The 26,735-nt window shown below is 38.4% G+C and overlaps 1 long non-coding RNA gene across 2 annotated transcripts in view; it reads left to right on the top strand.

Annotated features, from left to right (window-relative positions):
• Nucleotides 1-929: 929 nt before the first annotated feature.
• The window catches only part of LOC141730435 (uncharacterized), a 48,615-nt gene continuing 22,809 nt past the window's right edge, over nt 930-26,735 (top strand). For both annotated transcript variants that reach the window (XR_012581929.1, XR_012581928.1), the window contains exons 1-3: nt 930-1,017; nt 1,704-1,833; nt 11,693-11,865. This is a non-coding gene — a long non-coding RNA (uncharacterized LOC141730435). The remainder of the gene's footprint in view (nt 1,018-1,703; nt 1,834-11,692; nt 11,866-26,735) is intronic.

Below are 26,735 nucleotides of genomic sequence, written 5' to 3'. Positions count from 1 at the left end.
AAAACCTTGTTTTTCTGAAATAAGAATGCCTGATTTTAAGTCTTAAAAACGCGAAAATTTAAGATTAAGCTGCAAATATTTAGTATGTGAAAAGTTAAATGGTGGCAAAAACTGAAAAACATGGATGTGGGGCTTTCCTGTGCAGTGTAGTTTCACAGATCTGGAACTGTTGCTTTATGTTGTACTCTGACAGTATTATGCAAGATGCTTGCCAGTGCTTTGCTTTGTGTGTTGGTAAATCTTAATTAATACTGAGATAGAAAATTCACAGAGCTCTTCTGAAATGTGTGATTTAATAACAGAGGCTGATGCTCATTCAGGCTTTTTGATGGTCTGTGTTTTGTGCTTCTCCCCAGCAGCAGCACATCAGTTTCTGATGAAAAGTAACCGTCAGCAATAAATTAATTATCATCTTTATTTATGCATTTATTTATTAGGACAAAGCAAACCAAACTGTGAGGCTGGAGGAGGAATTTGTTGTTTTGCATGAATTGTGTAGTGCCTCTTGAACATTACATTGTGCAAAGTTTCATGGGGTTGTGTTTAAGCTCTGGTGTGACATGTCAAAGTGTCCTGACACTGTGGAGGTTACTGAACCACAATGGATTTTTGTCATTCCCTTTCTTTTAAGAAGCATTAAAAAGCTCTTGCTCCACTTAAATACCAGGCAAAGTGACCTCAACCCGAGGAGAGCTTTTGGAAAATGTAAAAAATGTGGCCCTGAAGTGGCTCTTCCACATGCAAAAGGAAATTGTTGATCAGTTGTGGTGTTTGAAAAATGATTGTATTTTATATAAGAAAAAATTTGGTATCCATGGCAATCTTTTTAGAAAAAATAGATATTTTTTGATGGAGAAGCATAAAAATTGTTTTGATAGAATTTTAGTCTCTGAATTTTAAGCTGCTGTTTATGCTCATGCTGTGTTGTTCTTAGGTAATTTCACTTGGATGGTTTTTGTGCTGCAGACAAGTAACAAAACCTTTGAACTGCAGAGGAATATGAAGGGCTTGAAACAGGTACCATATGATCTCTCCTAAAAATTTACTCAGAGTAGCAAATCCTGGTACCAGAGATCTGCAAACACAGGATTATTTCAGTAAGACTTTTCTTACAAATCAAAGAGGCCGTTATGAAAATTCATAAACAATGTGAGTTTGGGTGTTTATTTTGAAATTGTATAATTGAAAATATCTGTAGGGAGAAAAATAATTAAGAAAAATAGAAATAAATTTTACCCTTTGCTTTTTTTTCTTAATGCTTTGCAAATTTTAAAAACCTAACTAGATATAAAAACTTTGACATGAAAATTAAGGTGAAACACTTTATTTTTGTCCTACAATCAGGTTGGAATGGATGCAGTTTTTCCTTAAAACTTTTCTAATGGATTTTTGAGAAAAGCATCTTACACTGATATAATCTGAGGGAAATTGCTTAATTTAATGTATGTACATACCTGCCTCAAGAGATGGCATTTCTTACAAATTGGAATACAAATTCCAATTCTTACAAATTCCAAGTTCTGGAAAGCTTGGCAGCTGGCAGGGAAGGGAGAACTAGGAAGGGAGCTCTGAAAGTCAGGGCTTGGAGTGTTGGAGTGAGTGAATGGGCTGCTGGACAAAGAGCTGGGTGTCTGTCTTTGGAATTAGTTTGGCTAAAAAAGTCTTCTCCAAACTGATGTGATTATTAAATGCTCTTGTTGTAGCCTGCTGAAGCCTTTGAGAGAGCTTGGAGAGTCCATGCAAAAAGACTTGAGGGAATGATGGGACCTACAAAAAAAACACTCATTTCATTTGAGATGGGAAAAAAAAGAGAAACCTACAGGTGGAGCAGAGGTTTGTTGAAATAGCATTCTTTAAAACAAAATTGTAATTAATGTTTTCTGACTTTGCCAACGTACCTTAAAACTGCTATAAACTGCTATAGGTTCAAAATTTCATTAGGCTGAGAAACTTCAGTACAGATTCTGTACAGAATGAAAAAACACCCAATGGTTAAAATCCATTATGATCTGAAAAAACACCCAATGGATAAAATCCTAATGCCTAAAAGCATTTTTCCCCCATTGACTGCAATGAAAAAGAACAATACACCCCCTGGATGTATTTGTTATCATGTACCAATGTAGGAGTAAGTAGCAGACCCAAGTAATAGAATTTTCTCCTCAGACTTTGACAGATACTTAAGTATAACTCATCATTTCTAGTTATTAATTTCTCATGGCTTCTCTCTGATTTTATTTTTCTTTTTTCTTTTTTGTATTTCAAGCTTGCAGACACATTGTTTGAGTTACTTATGAGGGAGAAAGTTGTATCCTCAAAAGTCTATTTCTCAGCAAAAGCATCTCTTTGACATGAACTTAAGTGGAGTAGTTGTGATATTCTTACAGATGTAGATTTTAGGTTTTAAAATTGAAGATTCTCTAGCTTTTCCTCCTGTTTTAATAATTAGTAGTTAATTAGTGTTTTCAAACTCACTAACCTTTTACCTGGTATCAGATGCTGATGAGACCTACTGTGATCATCATCATTGGTGCCCTTTAAAAAGGGCTGAAATATTTTGTGATTTGGTATCCTTGTCATACAGCAGCAGGTAAAGATGAAGTTGAAAATCAATATAGTTAAACAAGACTGGGCATATTAAGATCTCTGGGTAACTTCTCTGATCTCTATGGATCTGAATGCATAATTGGCATTAATATTGATAGAAGTTATGGGCTTTAGCTCAAGGACATAAGACCCAACAGAAAATTAAATATTCATGAAAAGAGTGCTATAATTAGCATTCCAGGCAGTATGTTATTGAAAATTTGCCATAGTTTAATCCTTCCTTTGGAGGTAATGGCAATCTTTTCACAATATTATGGGCTGGATTCACTGGAAGAAATGGGGGCAAAGTGGGAATTCCTAAAGAGACATCTGTCTACAATCTGTAGCTGTCATAATAATTAAATGTTTCGTGTATCAATCCATCAGGTTCCCAGGACATGGATGAAGTGGGATTGATGTAAAGATTCTTTGGCCTTAATCCACTTGTTTGGTTTTTACTAAGTTCAGTTGCCTGCAATTTAAGAACATGTTTTATGTTTTTTGAGTATGTACTAGAGATTTCAGTGTTTTTAAGGCAAGTAGGGGATACTAGATTGCCCATTTCTAATGCATAGCATAGATAAAATCCATGCCATTCACACATTTTAGACTGAGTGTTATTTTAGAAGGATTTATTGCAGTTAAAGCATATTTTTTACATTTTTGTAAGTTTTATCATTTTAAGGACAGTTTGTACTAGCTGACACTTGTACAAATTATTTTCAGTCAGCTCATCTTTGTGAATAAGATCATCTCCCACTTGATCTTTTCCATTTTGATCAGCATCAGCACGTCAGCTTTGATCTGCTTCTTCCATGCTCCCTGGCACAGGGCACTGAGTGTGGTATCCATGGAATTTCCTTGCTGCTGTGTTCAAAACCCATCTGCCTGATTTGGGTGAAATTAGATGTTTGGGAAATGCAGGTGAGGGCATTGAGAGGCCCTGCACAAGGTGGTGAAGCAGCAGCATGGCATCTCCTCAGGATTCTGCTTGTTCTCCTTTGTGTGCCTGGCATTAATGGTGAGGGTGTCATTTAAATGTATTTAAACTTTGCCAATCTGTAAATTATGCAGCAGATGAAATGCCAGTTTTACAGGAATATCCCTAAAGGTAATTATACCATCACAGAATGAGAGAATAGTGGAACAGTTCATTGCAACACAAACCGTCCAAATGCTGGAACAAATTGAGTTCTCTTTTGTGTAGGAGTGAACTTGGTTACACCTGTGGGTTTTCTTTCACTGTTGTTCCATTTTGTGAACTTTTAAGGAAAACCCAACAAATCACTCTGTAACTTGTGTTATTAAAAGCATGCAGATGATTTTGCACACCACAGCCCTGTGGATGGATATTCAGTCTTTCTTTGATGCAGTTCTATAGATACGAACTACCTAATCTAGAGGGAATCAGTGTTTTCCAGAGTTTGGGTTTTGGACTCCTATGAAAACTCATTGTGGCAGAAATCTGTAATACATACAGACTGTAGGATTTGTATGAGTAAAATATGAAAAGCAACAAAAGGCTGTGGGAAGCACCAGAAGGAAAACATGGTAGATAAGGCAAGGTTTAAAACACAGAGCAGCACAGTGACATAAAGGCTTGTAAGAAACTGAGATTGGGAAATAAAGGACAGAGCAAAGCAATGAACAGATAGAAGCTGTTAGGAATTGATGAAGGGAAGATAAAGAACACGACTGCAACCCTGGAATGTCCAAATAAAGGGGCAGAACACAGTGTAAATACATGAAAATGTGCAAAAATAGCCTCTCCTTTGTAAGAACAGCCCTGAAGATAGGAAATACTGAGAGCTGGTGTCTCCTCTGCTCCATGACAGGATAGGTAGGACATGATAGATAACTGTAGGGCAGACCCCTTCAGTGCAGGTGTTTCTCTGCTTGCAAATCTGTGGGTGTGAAAAATAAATGCAAGTGATTTTATTCAACCTTTTAATGTAATTTATTATTAAGTGTTATGGTTTTTCTCTCTTACACAGAAGCCTTTGTCCGTTTATCTTTGTCATCAAAATAGGGCTATGATAATCTAAGCAAATATTACTATAGCCTCAGCAGCTGGCCTGATTGATCTATAAATAATAACAAATTCCACTTTATTGCTGGGGAGTCAGTGCAGTTCAGCCAGCCAAATGCATATGGGTTTAAGAATGATGGCTCTGTAATGTCTGAAATGCATTTTATGTAGTTATATCACAATTACAGTTAAAAGGTGTGGAAATGTCAAAAGCTTGATATTTCTCAGAAGGCCAGCAAAATAATTTTTTTCCCTCCCCTTTCTGCTTTTGTTCAACTGTGTTTTGTTGAGCATCTCTAATTACAATGACTTTTAAAAGTGCACTTGCACAGCTAATCTTCTTGTAGCTTTTTCTCCTAGTTAAATGAGTAACCACAGAGCTCTTCCTGTGAAATATATCAAATGTGGAATTGGGCTTTGCTCCTTGATTATAGTTCTCCAGTTACATGATAATTACAGTTTATGATTACAGGTATCAAAATTAATTACAACATTTCAGCTGCACTGTTTTATACAATGATGCTGCTATTTACATGACACTGTACAAATGCTTGGAAATAGATTGGCAGAAAATACAAGAAAATTTCGCTTCTCATGGAGTCTTTGCTTGGAATTCAGTCAGCATTTGAAGGATGACTGAGAAAACAAGAATAAGAGTGTGCAGCACCAAATATGATTCACTGACCAGAGCAGTGACATTCTGAGTTTTGCTGTAAGTACAGAGCAGTGGTATTGACAGTGGCATTGCTAAAGGAAGAATTGGGAAAGATGAAGAAGTTATTTCAGAACCTACAGATGTTTAGAGGTAGCTGACGAGGAAAAGTATCAGAGAAGCAGGGCTTGCTTTGGTAACCTGGACATTTGTCCCTTTTCCCTCTTCAGCAGCTCTTTTGCTGGGACCACAAACACACTCCATGTAAATACAGCAGATGAGTGTGTGCATTGTTTATGTGCTGACTATCTTTATTCACTATCATTTCTCTAATGTTTAACTGTGGTGAATACTCCTATCCCTGGGAGGCCAGGTTGGACAGGGCTTGGACCAATCTGGTCTAGTGGATGGTGTCCCTGCCCGTGTCCCTGCCCAGGTCTCTTCCAACCTAAATAATTTTGTGACTCTAAGACCATATAATCCCTATATTTAGCATTTTATTTATGTTTCATGATTTGATTGACTTTTTTGCCTTTATGTAATATTGTCTTATTTGCATGTGGTTTTTTATGTCAGCCCTCATTAAAATAAATGAGGGTACTTTTGCTCATTTGAATGGCAGTTAGTGTCAAAACAAAATTTGTTAGAATCTATTCTGCCTTGTAATGAAACTTGCAATGCTATATTAGCTGCATAACCAAGAACATTATGAAAATTAACTGCTGCACCTGCTCAGTACTTAATATTCATTCTTGCAGAAAAATACCTGGCTCATTTCAAATATTTTCCCCACAATACCCAAAGACCTATCCTGAGGATGCTTGGGAGAATAAAATCTAGTCATTTTAATTTAGTGTCTCTCTTTAATTTTAGGGAGCAGACACAACCTCAAATTAGGCTACAGTCATATTTTGTGAGGTTCCAGTATGCAAAGCCATTTAGTGAATTTCAGTGTTTTTCTGATACTTGGGTGTACTAAATTTCAGGCTGCTGAGATCTGAACCCATTCAGCCAGTGACTCTGAAAATCTGTTTATAAAGCAAGCACTAGCTCAGCCTTGCATATCATACTGCTGCTATGAAAAAAAAAAAAAAAAACCAAAACAATAGCATTTTGAGGTTAATGAATCTTTTATTTAAATGAGATGTCACTAAGCAGATATTAAGTATATCAGAGTCTTGACAAGTTTTTATGTACTTTAATCCCAAGCCATGGTTACTTGCAGAATGTTGAAGATTACATAGAATTTCTAAATACACCTGATCCCCAGAGGCACTGAAGCTTGTGACACTTCATCTGCAATCTTATTAAATCTGCAGAACTCCTGTCTGGCTTTGCTTTGCCACACTGTGCTAGCAGGCAGGAGTCTGGAAGGGCAGGGATATGTCTATAACAGAGTCCATGAAGAATAATGGAGAAATGAAGGAATGTGTGATGAAACCAAGATGCTTTTGAGCTGTACCTTGTAGGGGGATAAAAAATAAGAAAATAAAGATAGTGTAGAAAGTAATCTTACTACTAAGCAGTTGCAATTGGGCCAATTATCAAAGATTAGGAACAGGCCTGACTTTAACAGGCCCACAGATGAGAAGAAGAGGGCTATAAAAGAGTGGGGTGGCTGGGTTGAGAAGGGAACTGGAGTGAGGTGGCTGCTTTGTGAGGAAGAAAGAGTCAGTGCTCTGAGAGCTGCCCACGAGAAATGCCAAGAAGGTGTGAAACTTTTGTGATAAGGAGACAGCAGAGCGGAACCCCTTCAATAAGATGACAACAGTACCTGCCTGTTGCCCTGAGGTCACACTGTGCCCAGAAGTGGTATAACAAGCTCTGGGCTGTGTCCCTGCAGCTGCCTGGTGTGTTTGAGACCAGCAGAGTGACAGGGGTCTGAGCTCAGCAGCTCCAGTGCAGTTTGGGGACAGCCTAAGGTGAGCAGTGTCACAAACCCATTCAGCTGCCAGGCACAGGCTCCTGCCTCCTGATGGAGCACATCTCCTCAGGAGGGTTTCTACAGATTCTGGAGCAAACAGTTCTCTTTTAAAGGATGCCTTGGGAGCTCCACATGCACTGGCTTTGACTTTACCATGCAGTTTCCCCTTGACTGCATTTTTTGTAATGCCAACATTACTATTTTATTGTGAATTGCCATCCTTATCTGGCATTGTTGCTGCTCTTTTGTCATGGATTTGTGAGTGCTGTGCCCTAGGAAGGATGGTTTCTTTTCATTCTTCCACATGAAAAACAGTTGTTTATCTACCTGCTACCCTTAAGAATGCTGCTTCCCCACTTCATTTTTCAAAGCATTATTCAGTTTCTTCTGGCTGGTGTTTTTTTGTAAACTCTGTAGAAGCATCTTCCATCTCTGCCACCTCCCCTGCAGTTTGCCCAGTGATTACTCCTCCTTGCTGCTGTCACTTGGGACAGTTTCTATTTACAATTTTGATCAATGGTTACATGCATTTACTGCTGCAGCTTTTAGCTTTCAGTCAGCATGTGCAGCCAGTCCTGTTCCCCTTGCCCCAAGGTTTGGGTAGGTAGCTCTGTACCAGCCTTGGACCCTTCCTGTGTTAGCCAGGCAGCTCTATGGGCATTAATTTAAGGTTATCTCATGTCTCCCAACACCACAGCTGAAGCTTGTAGCAGTAGTAGTAGCAATAATATAAATTAAAATAAAGAAATCAATACCAAGGAACCCATCTCTTCACATTTAAATTGCACTCAGAAAATCTTCACTGATTCTACTCAGAATATACTGAGATTTCATTCATTTTGTTCTCCTCCTTTAAAAGTCTAAGTGTTTTTTTCTTATTTCTAATATTAGACCTTAGCCAGTACTGAGCTTTTTTTCAATGCCATATTATTCTGCATTTTATGTACCCTAATAACAGCTGAATTTGGAACCTGCAGGGGGCTGCTCTAACACTATGCACTTCAAAAAAGTAACCTCCTTGAAACAGAGTAAAAAGTACTGAGCTTGAAAATGAGGATCCAGGCTGTGATTTGAGAGTGTGTGACAGTGCTCAAGGTATTTTTGATAGAGCTGGTGGAGACTTTTTTCATGTGTGGCAAAAGGCCTTAATTATTCCTATCAGAACATGAAAGGAATATTTGCCTCAGTTATCACCTGTAGCATATTGCATTTTAAGCAGCTGGAGGATGAATATATGCCAGAGAATGTCTGAACTTCCAGCAGTGGCATTCCCTAATTGAATAACTGGAATAAATAACTTAGGGAAAGAAATAGGGAACCACTTCCCTGCATTTTTTCTCAGTTCTATGTGAAGGTTTGAATTAGTTTTAGGGGCTGAAAAACACACTTTTTTCCATAACTGGAAAATATATTTACTAAATATTGTGTTTTAAAACTATTAGTGTAGTGAGTAGAATTTCTCTTCTACTCACTACACTAATATTTGTGAGTGAACTATTAGTGTTCATTCTAGCTTCCTTTCTTACTTCCCTGTTTTTTCATTTTTAATTTATAAAGCATTTTTTAAAATTATAGAATAACCACCAGAAAACAAAATAGTTGAGGAGTACAGTGAAGTAATTCTCATGATAACTTGGTTTTCTGTAAAACTCTCCTCAGTTCCAGTTCATCTGTTCATACAAAGGGAAGTGTGTTTTGGTGGTCCAAACAAAAGTTGCCCCCTGTTTTGTCAATAAAGAAAGCATGGCACAAAGCTAAGCCTGGCTTAGGAGTGGACCCTGTACCATCTGCTGAGCCATAACTAGATTAGCAAAAAGAGTCCTCACAACTGAAGGGTTGTTGTAAGACTTGTCCTTTGCACATAATTAGAATTGCCCAAATTATATTATGCAATTGAAGAATGATTACAGGCGAGCCCCAAGACTAAAAAAGATTAATTATGGGCCTATTATTAGAAGCTTCTTTTGCATAATCCTATTAGTTTGTTCATATGTTGATTTTTCCCCATATGTGTGGGAGTGTATTTACAATGTTTATATAGTGGAGTACACTGCTGTTTATTTGGGGGGGTTTTATGTTGGTTTATTTTAGCATTATTTGCCCACATAATTTCAGTCCCTTCTCCCTCTCCCAAGATGGATTTACTTTAGGTATTGCACAGAACAGTTAGTTATGAGGAGCTACACAGAGCATTAGGCCTCTTCCTCTGCTTCAGACTCTCTCTGTTGGCACATCAGGGTTATTAAAAATCAAACAAGTGTAAAAGGCTGACTTTGGTACTGTGAGATTTATCACTTAGGGTAAATGAACAGTTGTCACAATGTTGTAAATGTGACAGGCTCCAAGTCCTGCCTTCAAGTGGAAAACAATTTTCGTGGCTGCCACAGTCAATTTCTTAGAAAGTATGCAGAGAGTTTCCCTTTAAAAAAATTAATTGCATTGAACATTGAATTTTAAGCATTTGGCTTTCTTGAGGCAGGGCTATGAATCTGTTGGGTTTTCTCTGTCCCTGCTGTGGCTGCCATCCCCTGGCTGTCACACTGGAGGTACATTTAGAGCAGAGCTCCGCTTCAAGATGCCACAGCTCGTGGCACCTTAATGTACCAGACACAGATCCTTGTTTGCAAAGAATACTAATGGGGGAAAAATCAGAGACTATTTGTTTTACAGATCCAGAGAAGTTATGATCTGGACTGCTCATAAGATTTTCAGAGTATGGAAGTCATCTTTTGTGGGTGCTTAGACCCAAGGTTATGGGGATGTAGGGGAATAACCCAATATTCCAGCAGTTGGATTTTCTTAGCTTTTGATGGCACTTTGAACCTTAGTCTGGAAAATATTTTTGGAAGTAAAAACTGAGTTATATACATTAGAAGAATGTGGACTCCTGAGTGGCTGTCACAGGTAGGGAATGCTCCATGAGGTCACTGAAAAGAAAGGCATGTGCACAGGCTGGGCTGGAGCTGACTGAGGGGTTGCTGCCTCTTTTGTGCTTCCCATTAAAAGCCAAACCTGCAGGCACACACTTTGGGGTGATTGGGAATGGGGCTGTGGTGTGGGCACAGTCTGGGGTGATTTGGGCTCATCCCCAGCGGGCACAGCTGTGCAGGACAGGTGAATGCTGTTGAAGGGAATGAGCCATGGAGTGCCCAGGGGCACTGACCAACCACCAAAGGGAACAGAGGGCACTCAGGTGCAGGGCAGCAACAGGAGGGTATAGAAGGTTGGGTTAAAGAACAAGAAGGGCAGATGCTTGCAGCCTGCTGAGGAGGTGAGGTGTGACTCTGTATGGGTTGGAGCTTTCTGAAATTGTGTGGTGGTTCTCTATGCATGGTGGCTATCTCGACTGTGACATGTGCTGTGACAAAAACCAAGTGTGGAGCAGCAGCTCTGAAGACCTATCTGAGCAACACCTGTTCCACACTTGATATCTTGAGCTTGCCAAAACTCAATCTGAATGTTAATCCCTTTTGCTTGAAAGTGTCATTTCTGCTTTTGGTTCTCTCCTTGAGAATACCCAGCCTGTAGAAGAACTATTTTGTTCTGATGCTTTTTCTTTTCTTGGGGATGAAAACCATAATATAGAAGCAGAAAGCAGGAATGTGAAACACCTTCCCCCACTCTCTTTATCCCCTTTTTTACACACACACTGTTGTCTTCCCTGCTTTGACTTAACAGAATGTGCCTGGTCACAGAGGGAAGGAGCAAAAGATAAAGCAGGATTAATCATAATGTAATATATCTGTGTCCAAAAGGTTGAGCAGTTGTCACAGGTTTATGTCAAGCAGAATAAATCCATAAGTATCCAGCTTCTGAAATGTCAATGTTTTTAGGTAGAAAAGTAATAACTGGGTGGTTTGGGGGGCAGTTTGCTTAGCACATGCACTCAAGCATTAAAAAAGAACAAACAAAACCCATCTTTCTTAACATAATCTAGAAAATATTTACAGAACTCACCTGGCTGTGGTTCAAACCAAGATTTTTCTCTTCTCTTGCCAGTGAATAGAAACTGTTGGCTCACATAAACAGGAGAGCAACATCTATTCCTAGACCTCAGCACTGAAATCAAGCAATTTCCAGTGTAACCTCTCTCCTGCCATCTTGTCAGTCCTAACACACCTGAATCACTGAAAGGTTTTACAGCTTTCAACTCTTTCAGACCATAATTATGGGTCTGTGCTTTACTGGTTAGCCATGTGCTGTAGGTATAGGTAGGTACTGGCATATGACACCATCCCTAAGGCAGAATGTACAAGGGCATTCATTTCTTAATGTCCTTGTAGAAAGGAGGAAATAGAAAATGGAAAGTAAAAGGAACTGTACTTTCTCTTCCAAAAACAGTTTTTCTTTAGAAAAATCTTTGGGTTTTTTCCTGTTGAGTTTTGCTGCTTTTTGGCTTGTTGGTTTTGTGGGTTTGTTTTGTTTGATTGGTTTTGTTGTTTTGGGGTTTTTTTCCTTTTTTTTTTTTTTTGGTGAGGAAGGTGTTTGTTTTTCTCTTTAGAAAGTAATCCAGAGGATTACAGTGGTAGAGAAGCAGTGCCCTGCCTGATTTTGGTGATGCAACAGGCGCCGGTGAAGATAACATTGCTTTGGTAGAGAGCTGATTTTCAAATATTACCTACAGGACTAATCCTATTGAAGAGGCTAAATTTTCCCAGACAGCTGGAACTTGTGGTAAGTAATCTTTTATCATTTCCATCTTGATCTTTGCTGCCTGAAGAAAGAACATTTCATCTGGTGTGAGTGACCAAGTGCAGAATGAAAGGATGCTGTGTGAAACACCATCCTGGCCTTCAGCTTCTTTGTCCTCTTTTTTTTCTGCATCTCTGAAGTCTATTTTTTATAGTTGACTCTGGGGTTGATTCTTTATTTTTAATTTCCCCCTTTTGTCTTGGAAACAAAGAACCAGCTTGGGCTCTGCCTGGGACACTTTAGGAGGACAGAGATGAGTTGTCCCCAGAGCTCCTTGTGGACCAGCAGGGGTAGTTTAGTTTTGGCAGTCAGGTGCAAGAGATTTTTCTTGGAGTTCAAACAGAAGGTTCTGCCAATGTGCTGTTTTTCTTAATTTCTATATTCTGGTTGAGGTTTTTTGTTTGTTTTTTTGCTGGGGATCTGGGTGTATGAAAGCTAAAACTGCTGTTTTAGGTAGTCCTTTACACTGGATTCTCACCTCAATGCATAAAACCCCCCTCATAAGATTTTGATGAGAATTGAGCATATTCATAAAAGAAGAAACTGATTCCTATCTTAATTTCCCTTGTTCACTGTCCTGAAGGAATCATTAGTGCTTGTGCTGAAGTGTGTCTGGCTGAAGCTTCTTGAGTTGAGACTTGTCAAGGGGATTTCTCTTCTCCTAGCCTTGCTGTATTATTTTATCACAGTGGATGCCTTGATTACTTTCCTGTCTGCATTGAGAATGATCTGCCTTCAGTTTGCTGTTCTTTCTCATTAAAGCAAAGAAATTGCTTTTGTCTGCTGGCTTTTAAGCATATGCACACACCTGAATGCATTACCTGCTGTATCTGGAAATTTCATTTTAATGCTCAAAGCCAAGCCAAATTAACATTAATGTCAGGGGAGGGAAGGTGTGGGGCAGCAGTGGGACCTTTAGAAGAACACTGTAGTTCTCTACTCCATCCCAACAGAACACCTGTGGCTTCACTGCTGCCCCAGATAAGTGATTTATAACACCTCTTGCCAGTCCAGAGCTTAGTGATTTTATCCTTAAGTGATCTCAACTTGGACTTTTAAAATAAGACAAAACTAAAGGGTAGCAAGGTTGGCCTTGCCAGATGAGAACCTTGGTTCAGGAGGGAGGTGTGTGCAGAACAAAACTCCTGGATTCCTGCACACCTGTGCCAAATGTTCTGATCAATAAGTATGGGATTATTGAACAATACAACATACTGTTTGCCTCTTATATTTTCAAATAAAAGCATGGCTGCAAAATCAATGTTACTGGAAGCGCTGGGCTGTACCTTTTAATAGGGTGGAATAGAGATATCTGTAAAACAGTTTTGTGCTTGCCTAATCCTGGTGGGACTGGAAAGCTCCCAGGCATAATTTAGGGATTTCTGGGAATCTGTTTTAATTTAATTTAATAAATTGGCTGTGTTGTTAATTTCTGCAACAGGACTGGAATATTTAGAGTATTGCATGGTGCACGTGCCCAAGTCTAATGCACCCTTAAAGCTTGGGACTCTGCTTGGAAGGGGTTTTTTTTGCTTTGATAAAAACTCTTAATAGTACAAATAATCATCACTTTTCAAATTACGCATTTTAAAATTTGGTGTGTTGTACTTTACCTTTGCATTCTCATTCATGACTACAGAACTCAAGCTGAAATGAGAGGGTTTTTTTTTCTAATGAGTTTTTTTCAATAACTAAAGTGAAGGTAATGTGTTAGGTAATGATAATTTAGATTCCCCAAGAGGAGAATTTATTCTGGCAGTCTAAAGGCAAAGCTTCTCACCAAAGAGGAGCTGACTCTTCAAACCGAGTGTGTTAGGAAGCAATCTGTGAGCATGTGGAGCATTTTCCCTGTGGAAGCCCCACCACAGCTGTAAATACAACTTTTGGGGCAGTTTTACACAGCCATGCAAAGATGCACCTCAAAGTGACATCTGCATGACATAAAATAATGGGATATTAGGAGAGGTGCTCAGTTTTTTAGAAACTGGCATCACTACAAAATTCCTGGCATCCACAGGGATCCAGTGGCACTGTTTGTTTCTGTTCCAAAGTGAGAGAAGGAGTGCGAGCCTTAATTAGCTGAATTACCTCATTGTTATTATTATTGTAATAATTGGAGGTAATTCTGGAGATACTCTTTTTAAAAATAGCAGAGAGAATTTACTTGATACTTTATTGTAGCTTTTCTCCCTTCTTCTCTCCTTACCTCTCTCCTTCACGGGATGGTTAGATTTCTTTTTTAAATTTTGGCAGGAGGATGCATGCTGGTGTTTGCTGTGTCCTTTGGAATTTTTATAGGTGCTCAACACCATGGGAACATTCAGTATGAGTAGCAATAGGTTGTTATACACATTCTAAAAGTCTCATTTTCTGTTTGCCATGAAGTTTCTTGGGTCTTATGCTGCAATCAGTGCTGTACAGAGAGACTCTCTGTCATATCCATGCCATAGAAATTTCTTTACACACTACCTTGTTCACTTGGCTCTGCTCTTATGGGTCTCTTCCACAGCATAGCAAAAGTAAATGAGAAGAAGGTGAAAATCATTTAATACAGAAGTATAATTGAGTAACCTCACAATTTAGCAGCGAAATTTGTAGATAGTGAAATATCACTTTTGTCACATAGAGTTAGGTTTTAAGCCAATAATATCTAAAGGAAGTAATTTTTCTTTCTTACAGATGGCATGATTGACATTATGGTAAAGGAGGAGCGAGTAGATTTGTGTGCTAGAGGTACCAAAATTATCTTGATTTTTTTTTATAGAAAGCTTCATGCTCAAAAAATTGGCTTGGCAGTATTTGCGAAGAGTCGGCTTACTTTGAAAGTCCAGCTATAGAAATGTATGAGCTTATAGGGCCTTTGAAGATCTTCCAATTTACCCATCAAATAAACCTTTTATTCCTCTTAAACCAGCTGTTAGGAAGCAGGGAGAAACACGATGTTTTATGATGCTGATTGAAGCAGTAATCTGGTGACTGCTTTATTCAACATATAAAGATGTGCTGATGAAACAGTGATAAGCAGTGAAATTACTGCCTCAGGTTGACAAACCTGCAATCAGTTCTAATTTTTTCCACCCCTTTAGAGGCTGCTAGTTCTTAATCTCCTTGAACAACTGTATTTTAGTATAACCAGATGTTTAATCATTTTGGTGTAATCATTGCTAGATATTCAGTGACAAGAGATTGCACAGTTTAAAAGCCTGACCTTGAATTCTTAAAAATCACTGATTTTGATACAAACTTGGTGTGTAAGTTTTGGCAACTCAGATGTTAATTATGATTGCTTTAGCATCTGCAAACCACTCTGAAGTCTTTAAAAGTAACTTGATTGCATTTCACACAAGTACAGTAATCTGTCCAAGTGTATGAAATTGCAGGCTCATGGCCACAGATGTTTCAATTTAGTACAGTATGGCAGAACAGTTTTGAGGCCCTCCTTTATGTAGATTCCACTTTAAATTTTTTTTTGTGAGAACTTATCAGTAAAACCTGTCCAGTGATTGATTTTCTGTAACAGTATTTATGCTTTGATGTAGCTCCTATTTTCAATCTACATCAATATAACACAATCTTCTGTTGTATTTTCTTTTAACAGTTGCTTAGAAAAAAGCTAATCTCTCTCTTCAGTCTAATTAACTTTCATGCTGGTGTTTTTTTATATATGTGGTTTGTACACAAATAATTTTGTTTGGAGAATTCTGCATGCTCAGATCAGGATCTTGGTGCTTTTCAGCTTGGCTTTTGGAAAAGAAGCAGGACACTGCCAAGAAGTACGGCTGAAATTCATTGCTCTTTCCAGCCAGGTGAAGCCTTTTAAGTTTCCTAGCTGGTCCAATGAAAGAACTTCCTCCCAAACCCACCAATGAAGAGCATTCCACAAGTTTCCAGATTTCCCATTTTCTTTCCAGAAATGCCATCAATGCAGATGTATCAAAACTGGCTTTTCAAAAGAAAAATAGGTACACCAGCTGCAAACATTCTGATTAAAGCCTGTTTAAAGGCTTTAATTTTTAAACTCTTTTAATGAAATGTGAAGATCATGTTCCCAGGCACCTGGACAGCAGAAAACACACGAGATGCTGAGTCAGGCTTAGACTTCCACCAGTGGAACTGTCTCTGTGGTGGGAACTTTTCTGAGGCTATGAATTAATCACTTGCAATTTACCAGCTAATCAGTAATTTTGCTAACCTCTGAAGTGGCTGTCTGAACATGTGGGAGGTACTTTCGTGATTGATGCAGCCTTTTGTTGTGGGTAATTGATTATTGCACTCTTCTGTGCACCAGCAATAAAGGAGGTCTGGTTTAAAGAAGGAATCAGGTTTTCTAGGCCAGCTGGCAGCATTCAGACATGGAGGAAGCTTTCTGCATGGGCTGCTGTCCTGAGGATTCTCTCTGTGCTGTTGTGCAATGTGCAGCATCCCAGAGATAATTCACGGCAGCCCAGGGCAGGGTGTGAGTGCAGGACAGCTGCTGCTCCTGCCGCTGGTCACTGAAAGGCTGATTATCTGCACAGATTTAAAGAGGACACTTGTGAGGGGAATTGATTTACAAGAGATAAGATCAATGCCAGTTCTTTAATAACATCCTGTTGATGCCTTACAGAATGATTTATTTTTTAAAAAAATACCTGTGAGTTTGGCCCTGAAATGGTTTAGTACAGGCAAAAACACCTCTGGTGTTTGGTTCTATTATTCTTGCAGGTCAAAAGTTTTGAAAGATAATAATAAGGTTGTGTAATGTAATAGAATCTAATTTCCAGATTTCCTAAGACTTGAGGAATTGTTTGCAGCAGAGCAAGCAATGCAGCTCCTGTTTTCAAGGATGCCAGGAAAGCACTTTATTGTCACACACTCCAGGCTGTGCTGGATCTCCATATAGAGATGGCACAAATTATCCCTGCAGGGAGGTATTTTCATAGGAAATGCTGCTCATATTTCTGGCAAACCATTTATATTGAAGTCCTTCTTAATGCAGACTCTCTGGAAAGTTCTAAAAGGAGAGAAAGGTGATTGAGGCTGACAGAAACTGTTTTAATATATGTATTTGGGAGATTAACTTGCCTAATTACTTTTAGAAATAAAACCAGCACTTATTAATCAAGTTTCTGTTGATATGCAGATCCTAAAATCTTGGTAAATAATTTTAGGCTGCAAAGATAACAACTACAGGTAGCCATTGCAAATGAAATAAAAGGAAAGTAAGGGTTAAAACAATGTCAGTTCTTATTTACTGTTCTGTTTTCAAAAGGATGAAAACTATGAGGGCATGAGGGAATAAATGCTATCTACCTTGAATCAATAGGATTTTTTTCCCATTATAACCCTAAGAAAGAGGTGCCAAGATGTAGGGGTGCCAGTGAGGCACCTCTCCCTCTCCCCTCCAGTCCTGGCAAAGCCAAGTGGATAAAAATCTCTGAGTGTGGTGCCCATGGATGTAACTTCTTGGAATTAGTTATAGAGGAGTACTTATAAAATTATAGGCTGTAACATTTCATAGCTGTGGAATACAGTGGTTTGGCTGTTGCAGTGCAGATACTGACCCTGAAAGTATAGTTCACCAATTCCAGTTAATTAGGCCATCAATGAATCAATAAACTGCTCCAATCCTAAGAACTGAGCAGTTTCCCCCTGTGGCACTGAGGATTTTTTTGTTAAGGTAATTAATGCGTACATAATAATGTTTCTTGTTTCAAAAAAGTGAAAAACTACTTAACACAAATGTTTATAATTTAGCTTTCATAGCTTGGCAATCAGTTTGAAAAGAAACCAGTAAGTTTTGAGTGTTGCCTCCTGTAATGCTGCATCCTGTGAGCTTCAGGAGTCCAAGGACAGCCTTCAGTCAGGCTTTGCACATATGGGACCCTGTGTGAATAAGGAAAAATAGGAAAAGTCAGTCACTTGAACAGAGCATTCAATATGGTCATTTGTTCAGCGGGATCCCAGAGCCTGTTCCTTCAGCTGTATTAAAGTGTGCAGTGTGTGGTAAATTGCTGTGAGCAGTGATGGTCACACCAGGAATTAATGGTAACAAAAATAAATGAATTTAAATTCTAAATTTTATGGGTCACTAAAATTTCCCTTCATATCAGGGAAAAGTTACCTAGCAGTCATAAAGTCTAGACATTTTCAAAAGAGGTGAGAATAAGTACACAACAAAATACACATACAAAAAATGCTGCTTTCTTTTTCTTGCACTTCTATTAAAGGTGAAAGAACTTGCAGAAAACAAAGATGAAGAACTTCTCAATAAGCAAAATATTGGGGGAGGAAAAAGCATAAAACATAAATTCTGTTTAGGAGAAATTGGTTCTGGTCCTGTTAAACTGTGGGCCATGGAGGGTAGCCAGAAATATCCGCATATCTGTTCTGGACCCTCCCCTTTGAGAATATTCTACACCTCCTACAAAAACTTAAACTCCTGGTGGAAAGCCAGTGATCAGAACAGGTTTTTTCAAGGATGAAAAATCACCAACTAAATGATCTGTCATGGACAGTAGTGGGTCTGGCTGGTAAAGATCTAATCCTGCCTGGGTCCTGCACACATCCCTTGTGATTAGAGCTAAACTCATATTCATATAGTGCAAATATAAAGCCAAGCATTTTCTTTTCAAAAGGCTCTGAAGGACCACAGGGTACTGGCAAGCTGATGGTTGCACAGTTTATTTTTCTTTGTAGGAATTCAGATACACAGAGTACTTTTGGTAATGTTAAGTTCAGCTTGAAAAGCTGTTTCAGTAATTCTCTTCTCATGTGCCTAAAGACTTAATTATTACTGAACAGTTGGTATTGATGTGGCCTTATGCCAGCATTTTTTAAAATTCAGATTTTTATTGTGGTGTTTAATGTATACCTTTTCACAGATGCAATCTGAAGTGTTCATACAAGCTTAGGAATAATCATCACAAACCATTTTGGTGCCAGCACTTGCTCTGAGAAGATTTCTGCCACAGCAGAACTACATTTAATTTGGTTTAGCCGGTTGATTTGAATAAGAATTAAGATGCATGAAATTTTTGGGGGGAAAAAAGGATACTTTTTTCATTAATACAATATGGGTTTTTTGCTTATATCTCAATTAAAAATTAGCAACTGTGTCATCAGTAGCCAGGCCTGGAGCCCCAAGGCTGCTCCAGTCTAGAGGTGTCCATTGTGCACAACTCCTCTCTGCTCCCAATTCAACCCCTTCTAACTATAAAGACACAAGAAAATAAAAATAGATAAGGTAAGAGAGGAATCCATTGTAAATGAATTGGTGAATATTTAGCAGGTCATATTTACATGTGATACTTAGAGGGGAATTATTATTTTGAAAATCAGTTAATGGATTTTCTCCAGTGGCTTTCTGCTTAGCATTCCTTAAAGAAGACTTCCTTAATCTCATCTCATGAAATAGTTTGCTTGTTGGTTCCTTAAGCTGACATTTTGGCTTCTGCCTCAAATTGCATTAAGCATAAGGGTATCTGAATATGGAGAACAGAATTCAAACATAGGCAGTTTTAATTATCTTTAATCTTTACCATTAGAATCTTACAAATCAATGAGTAGGCTCTGCATTCAGTAGTATATATTTGAATCATTTTTTTCTAAGGCAGAAATGTTATCTTTTATTTAAAATAACAAAACTAAGTAAATGTTTATTGTATTTTTAACTTAATCTTAGAAAAAAAATCAGATGAGTCTAGAATCCCTTGAGTTTTTTATGAATTACTGCACATTACCAATGTTCATGTGTACAAAATCCTTTCAGAATCTTTAAATTAAATTTTCTTGAGATTTTGTTGGCTTTACTGTTGCAGTACTTAAAAAAAAATCTGTCTCTCTAAATGAATTTACTCTTTCTGATAATCCAGTTGATGAGGCAAATGTATAAAAATCTCGCTAATGTAGGCTGAGACATGTCCCAAAGTAGCTTGCTGCTCTAGTCAGAAAATCATAGAGCACTTAATAATCCTTCAGCCTTCTTGAGAAATGTATAACGATATTAGGGTTGCTCAGAGAGATTTTATTTAATCCTTTCAGAATATTGCATTAGCCTGGGAGGCTGTATTTACTCTTGTGTGTTTCCAGTTAGCAAAGGATAAGGTTGGAAAGAGGAATTTAAGTTAAATTGACTACTAATAGGAAACAGTGCTGAAACTCAGAAGCAGATCTGAGTGTGTTAAAGAACTCCTGGCTTTGACTTCCAGCAACTAAATTCTTCTTGGAGACAATTTTGAGTATTTTAGTGTCACACTTCAGCACAGCACTTGGTTTCCTCCCCTCCCAGGTGCAGTGTCCTCCAGGAAGCAGCAGCTGTTTCTCAGCCTATTGCCATTTTATCACAGGGGATCCATACTGCTGTCTCCTTATCACAAAAGTTTCACACCTTCTTGGTGTTTCTCGTGGGCAGCTCTCAGAGCACTGACTCTTTCTGCTTCACAAAGCAGCCAACTGACTCCAGCTCCCTTCTCACCCAGCCACCCCACTCTTATAGCCCTCTTCTTCTCATCTGTAGCCTGGTAAAGTCATGCCTGCTCCTAATCTTTGATAATTGGCCCAACTGCAAATCCTTCGGGGTAAGATTACCTTCTACACTGTCTTTATTTTCTTATATTCTCTCCCCTTACATTTCCCCCTTTTTCTTTTAATTACGGAGTTGCAGCATTTCTAGAAGGTCATATTCAAATAAATTAACATTATGGCATCACCTTGTGAGTGTGCCTTCATTTTCTGCCTCTCAGTGCTGAAGGGGAGCACTGCAAACCCTCCCAAGGAGCAGGGAAACACAGAGCAACCCCATCATTCAGCAGCTCCACAAGATGCTTCCCAAAACTCAAACTTATGAAAATCTTCTGCTGTCAGGTGAAGAAGAAGGGATTCCAGATGTCCCTGTCCATGATAAGTCACAGCTGTACTAATTACCAAAGGACAGCCTTGCCCTTAATGGGTTACAGTGTGACTAATTAAGATAAGTGTGATAAAATGTGTGGGTTGGCTGGTCAGGGGAGAACCTGGAGGAAAAAAACCTTGAGGAAAGCTCCTGAGGAAAGAGTTGCAGAAGGACTGGGCAGAAACAGGAGAAGCACAGCCTGGATTGTGTGACAATAAAGTGCGTGCCTGACTTCTCTGCTGGCCTGCTTGTACTGCCAGCATCCTTGAAAACAGGAGCTGCGTTGCTTGCTCTGCTGCCAACAATCCTTGAAGTCTTAGGAAATCTGGAAATTAGGTTCTGTTACACTACACACCCTTATTATTATCTTTCAAAACTGCTGTGAAGTCAGTCTGGGTCTGCAGCTGGAGCAGCCTGCATGGAGAGTCTGCACACTAAAACCTGCAGTCATAGGGTAGAGGGAAATACCTGCAGTCAGTCTGCTAGGGAAACCAAGAGCAGGAGCTGGCTGTAGGCAGAATCAGTGAATAGCTGGGTGGATATTTTTGAATAGTTTGAATAATCAAGATAACTGAATTGTAAAGAGGAATAGACCAGGACCCCTTTCATACTGTGATAAACAAGAAGTCTGTGTCTTGGCTCATTTCTACCCTCTAATGAGAGGGCTGCTACTACATTTTTGATGCTGCAAAAGTGAGCTTCATATCCCCAAAAAGCAGCTTATGAAGAAGGATCAGAGTGAATTATCATTTTTGGGTGACCTTAACACCATCTACAAATGGTATTTTTGTCAAGGTTGGATGGAGTCTCTGTTACTCTCACACAGGTAGAAAGCAACCCTGAGCAGGCAGTGGGACACTGTGCATAAGAATTTATTCTGCTGTACATCAAAAGCCAGTGGTGTGAGGATGATTCCAGTGTATTGTGCTGTGGGAAGCTGGGAACTGTTGGATCCTGAAGAGCTGCAGCTCTCGGGAAGCTCATACTGGCCTCCCTCTGCCCCAAAGAAGTAAAGTTGGTATTTTTAAGTGTTGCTAGGAGAAACAAAGAGTTCATTCTAACTTTATACACATGCACATTGTGTGTTTTCAGTTGTAATGATTTTTTTTTTCTTTTTGATATGTGGTTGTTTGGTTCAGATTTTTTTATTCCCCTGCTGACTGAGTGAATGATAGGTTTATACAGTTGCTTAGCTGAGAATAGCTGGTATTTGGTATTGGATTTGGGGAGGTCTTATAAGTGCTTGTCACACATTTATAACTTTTCTAGGCATCATCTTCCCGCTGGCAATAGGAACAGAATTAGATATTCCCTTGTTCTCGTCCAGGACAGGGGTTTTTTTCTGATTTTGTCAGAAGACTGTAAACATGTTCCAGGACAGATTAATCCCATTTAACAGCATTTCTACCAACTACTTGTCAGACATGGTTTCTTTCCTTGTGACTTTGGTGATGAACTTTGCCAGGATATGGTTGGGCAGAGCAGCTGTGTGTTCTTGACTTTATCCTGTTACTTCCTCAAGCAATGACTCATAGGCAGTGATATGCCAACAACACACATTTTGCTTGTCTATGTAATTTAAGCATTCTGAAATGCTTAAATTCCTTATTCCTTCCTGCTTTGTGTCCTGCAGTGAAAAATGTACGAGAAAATAGAGAAATAAATTAATTATTGACAGAATAAATGTGAAGACAAATCTGCTAGGTGAAGTTCAGCACCAGAATGAGAGCCTGGAAAATAATAAGCATCTCTTGTTCACATATTGTTAAGATGAAATTTTGTCTTGAATAGGAATTAGTGCTCATGGAGGTAGGGGGAGGGAATAGAAATAATGAAGAGCTTTTTCTGAATGGACTTTTAAAAGCAACATACAGTCTGTTAACCTTTCAGGGTTAAATATCTATTGGAGGTGCTGGAAGGAAAATGATTGCTTTGCAGAGAGCCCTCAGTTCATGGAGCTTATTGACTGTACTTGGATCAGGGCACTGCTTGGAGGATTCAATTTCTTTCAGGAGTTTCTGCTCCTGCTGCCTCATCCCACCACCCTCTGCATGAACAAAGAGTAATACACACGGGGATTGTCACTTTGGGGTTCTCCCATGGGATTCCTTGAAAAATGACTTGTCCATTAATTACAATGGTCCTTATTTGTATGTTTCCTTCAGTACTGCACTTCCTTTTTTAACACAACACTGAATATTGAAAGCCAAGCAAACATTCTTTGCTGTAAATGTTGGGCAATGAGCAGTGGCAGGGAAAGACCAGATGAGATTGGATACATCCTCCTGGTTTTAGACTTCCTAATAAAAAAGGAAAGCTCTTGAGAAAATTTAATTTATTTAAAAATCTGAGAAGTCTTTACCCATAGTAATATTTTACTTGTGTTCTTTGAGGAAAGAATATGTATTGTAATGAAAATGTGAAAAAAATATCTTTGAATGCAATTCTTACTACTTATTACTCATGTTAAGTGTCTTCCAGGATGTATTGAATCAGTAGATTTTGTTTGCTTTTCTTTTGTAACCAGAGCATTATATCCACTTAAAATCTGTTTAGGAAAACTCCTGGGACAGGATTTCTCTGAACCAAACTGATAATGGAAATTGATGAAGGAAGAACACTACAGTGTTGATCTGAGCTATAGCCTTTAAAACAATCACAGGAAGTTTCAAGCACAAATGGGTTTTCTAATCATGTTTTCTTTAGGATTGCATCATATACAGAGGGAAATAGCACATTATTGAAGTGTATTGCATGTCTAACTCAAACCAACAGCACCATTTACCTTGTGTCATTAAGTCTTACACAAATAGACAGTAGTCTCCCACAAGGGGAATATTTACTTCTGCTTGAAATATGAAGTAATAAGTCTAATAGAAGTAGGAAGGTGTAATGTATTGTAAAGCTATTTTGTGTAGCAACAGTATTTCCAATCAGCCTGCTTTTTGTTCAGCAGCTCTGCAGTAAATAATTTACAATGATAATGGATATTGCAAAGTTTATGTTGGACAGAGGGGGAAAACATGATAACATTATGCTATGGGTCATAATTAGCAGCAGACTTGATTTATGATAGTTTTTCCTTTAAGGTATGTGAATTAAAAATAGATGGTAGGAGCTCTTAAAAATTAATTGGAGTCATAGCAGCATATATGATTTTGATGTAGGGATGAATAAAGGAGAGTTTAGTAGAATTTGCCCCTTGGAGACTAAAGGGCAGGGGGTTGTTTACACTTTTTAACAGAAGATTTGAAGTTAAGAAAACAGCTGTAGCAGATTTTCTGCAGTGGGAAATGTGAGTTTCTGTGCGGTGCCTACTTGGAAGGAATCAAGTTTGAGATTAGTATTTTGTACCATAAAAACAGACATAAGGTTTTTATTGTTTAAGGGCTGTTTTAATTTTATATCCATTAAAACATTTTTAAGAATGGACAAACTGGGGGTTAAGTTAATCACAAATAATTTGATTTATCCTCAATCTAATTGCTTATTATTGTAGTGAGCCTCTCTGGAACAAAATTTTATTTCAAATTCCTTTTTTTCCTTGAAGTTAAATATTGAGAATTGCATAGAGAATGAAGTTATGGTTTTAACAATACATGAAAATATTAAAATAGCTGAAAATATCTGCTGCTTCATAGTGTTTATTGGAAATGTGTTAGTTAAGGAAACCTATGGCAGTATCTATAAATATTACATTTGACACCACTGAGTCATTTTATGACACCTCTAGGTCATGGCTTTCCTATGATTAATCTGCATAGCTGAGATTTTGTTCTTCTCAAGGGCATCCAGCTGACTGCCAAAATAACAAAAAGAGGTGGTATCAAACCACAGGTAATTTCTGCCTTCTGGTCTTTAATTGGGGAATTCTTCTGCTTCCTTAGTCCAAGCTGATGTATATTTCAATACCTAGCATTACATTTTATAAAAAAAAAATGCTTTCATATCTATATCTTTTATTACTTTATAACCAAGAATTTCCATTGCCATACATTTGAGCTAAAAAGTATTACCGAAACCCTTTCCAGATCTTTTAAAAGTGACACTTAGATTGGTAGGAATTTTAAAAATGCTACTTTTTAAAATATTTATTATAGTACTTAATACTGGATGTGCAAAAGCATGTATCAGCTCCATGATGTTCCTTCATGACAGATTATTTTACTTCAAGAGTTTGGTAATTCCTCTTTTCAGATCTTCCTTCCCTGGTCTTGAGAAGATCTTGCTCCTCTGGCTCTTTTCTACCTTTGCACTTGTATTCCATTTTATTGTTACTTTTAACATGTGACATTTTAATTTAATTTGAGCTCTGTTTAGATTATTTTTCATCTCCATTTTTAGTTGTGCATGCTTTTCTTCTTTTACTACTTTCAGCATTCAAGCCTCTTCATAGTTTCATTAATAACTATGGCAATTTTGATTTCTCTTCCCATTGCTATGGCAGTAGCAGTACATCCATCCTAATAAGAATATTAATCACATCTCTAGCTATGTCACTTCTGGTTTTTTACAATGCTCTGATATCATCATCATCTTACAACTGACTTTTAATGCAGAAAAAAATGTTTATCTCTCCCTCTCTGTTGTCAGTGCCTGTCCAAAAGCAGTTCAGATTTTTTTGTAGGCAGAGTACAGCACTATTCCATCTCTTTAGGCAATAACCTGAGTGTGCTGATCCCTGTAGTAAATAATGGTTCACCTCACCAGATGTCATGAAGGAATGAATGAAATTAGATTCAGGAGGGTTCTGGCCTTCCATATCTGTTGTTATTTCAAAGTTTCTAGCAATAAAGGGCATTTCTCCTTTGCCAGAGTTCCTAAATTGTTTGCTTAATGGAGTAAAGCCTTTTGCAGTGTCTCAGTTGTTTGTGGTATTGTTGTGGTGGTGATTCTTTAGTTGTTTCCTTTGTTTGTTTGTATAACAAGATTGTTTTGCTGCGCTCTAAGCTCAGCAGAGACATCTTGGGGGAAAATCCTGTTCTGCATGTTTGGGAAGGAGCCATGAGGGTTCCAAACTCAAATCTAGTAAACAGGTTTTTCAGCTCTTCAGAAGAACCAGAAACCAAGCCACATGAGAATGTTCTTTCAGTCCTTGTTCCACTGTATAGACTGGCTACTCCCACCTGAAACCAGTGGAAAAGCACACATTTAATTTACATGTAAAGAATTTAAAGCCAGCTGGATTTTTTGAAACTTTGAAGAGAGACATGTACCTTCATAAAAGAGAAGGTGCTTAACTGTGAATTAATTTATAAAATATGTGTGTTGATTGCCATGTGGATGCCTCTCTCTTTATGGCTGGAGTCAGTGAAAGGGTGATTTGCTGCTTCTTATCCCTGTGGACCTCTTGTTTTCCTGAGAATGAGCTGGGGAAGTGAAGAGGGGAGTGCTCAGGCACAGGGTGTTGTGTGTCTCCCAGTCCCTCTGCTGCTATAAGGACCTTGGTTCTGGACAGATGAATCATGGAAATAGGCTAAAAACAGGGACTTTGCTGTTGCTGGTCGTTGGTGAACTTGCCAAAGTTAGAAATGTCTGTGTTGAAAGATAATGAGGAATCCATGAGGAACTAACACAAAGGGAAACTGTGGGGGCTTCCAGAATAGTGCCACTTGCTGGAGCCTTTGCAGTTCTCACTCTGAAAGCAGCACATTTCTTTATCAGAAATGGACTCTTTCATGGATATTTGTAGACATTTGTTTGAGGGAAAGGTTAGGGTGAGGGTTTCAAGTGTTTTATTTCTCTAAAACTTCAGTGTCATTCATTTAAACTGAAACCTCAAAAAGGAGACATCAAATTTTTCCAGAAACCGAGGAATAACAATGACTGAGAAGTTTCACTTTTAATTTACTCTGGCTTGGCTGACAATCTCTCCTTCTTTAACCTTATTAGCTGGAAGAGAGGAAACAGCTATCCAAGAAATAGCAGAGAGAAATTGATGGCACTTTAACTCCCCGCTAATACCTTTGTGAATGAAGAG

This window comes from Zonotrichia albicollis, chromosome 10 (assembly GCF_047830755.1).
Source record: "Zonotrichia albicollis isolate bZonAlb1 chromosome 10, bZonAlb1.hap1, whole genome shotgun sequence".
NCBI classification, from domain to species: Eukaryota; Metazoa; Chordata; class Aves; order Passeriformes; family Passerellidae; genus Zonotrichia; species Zonotrichia albicollis.
The sequence above is the reverse complement of the archived record's forward strand: the minus strand, read 5'-3'. Positions and strand labels throughout refer to the sequence as shown.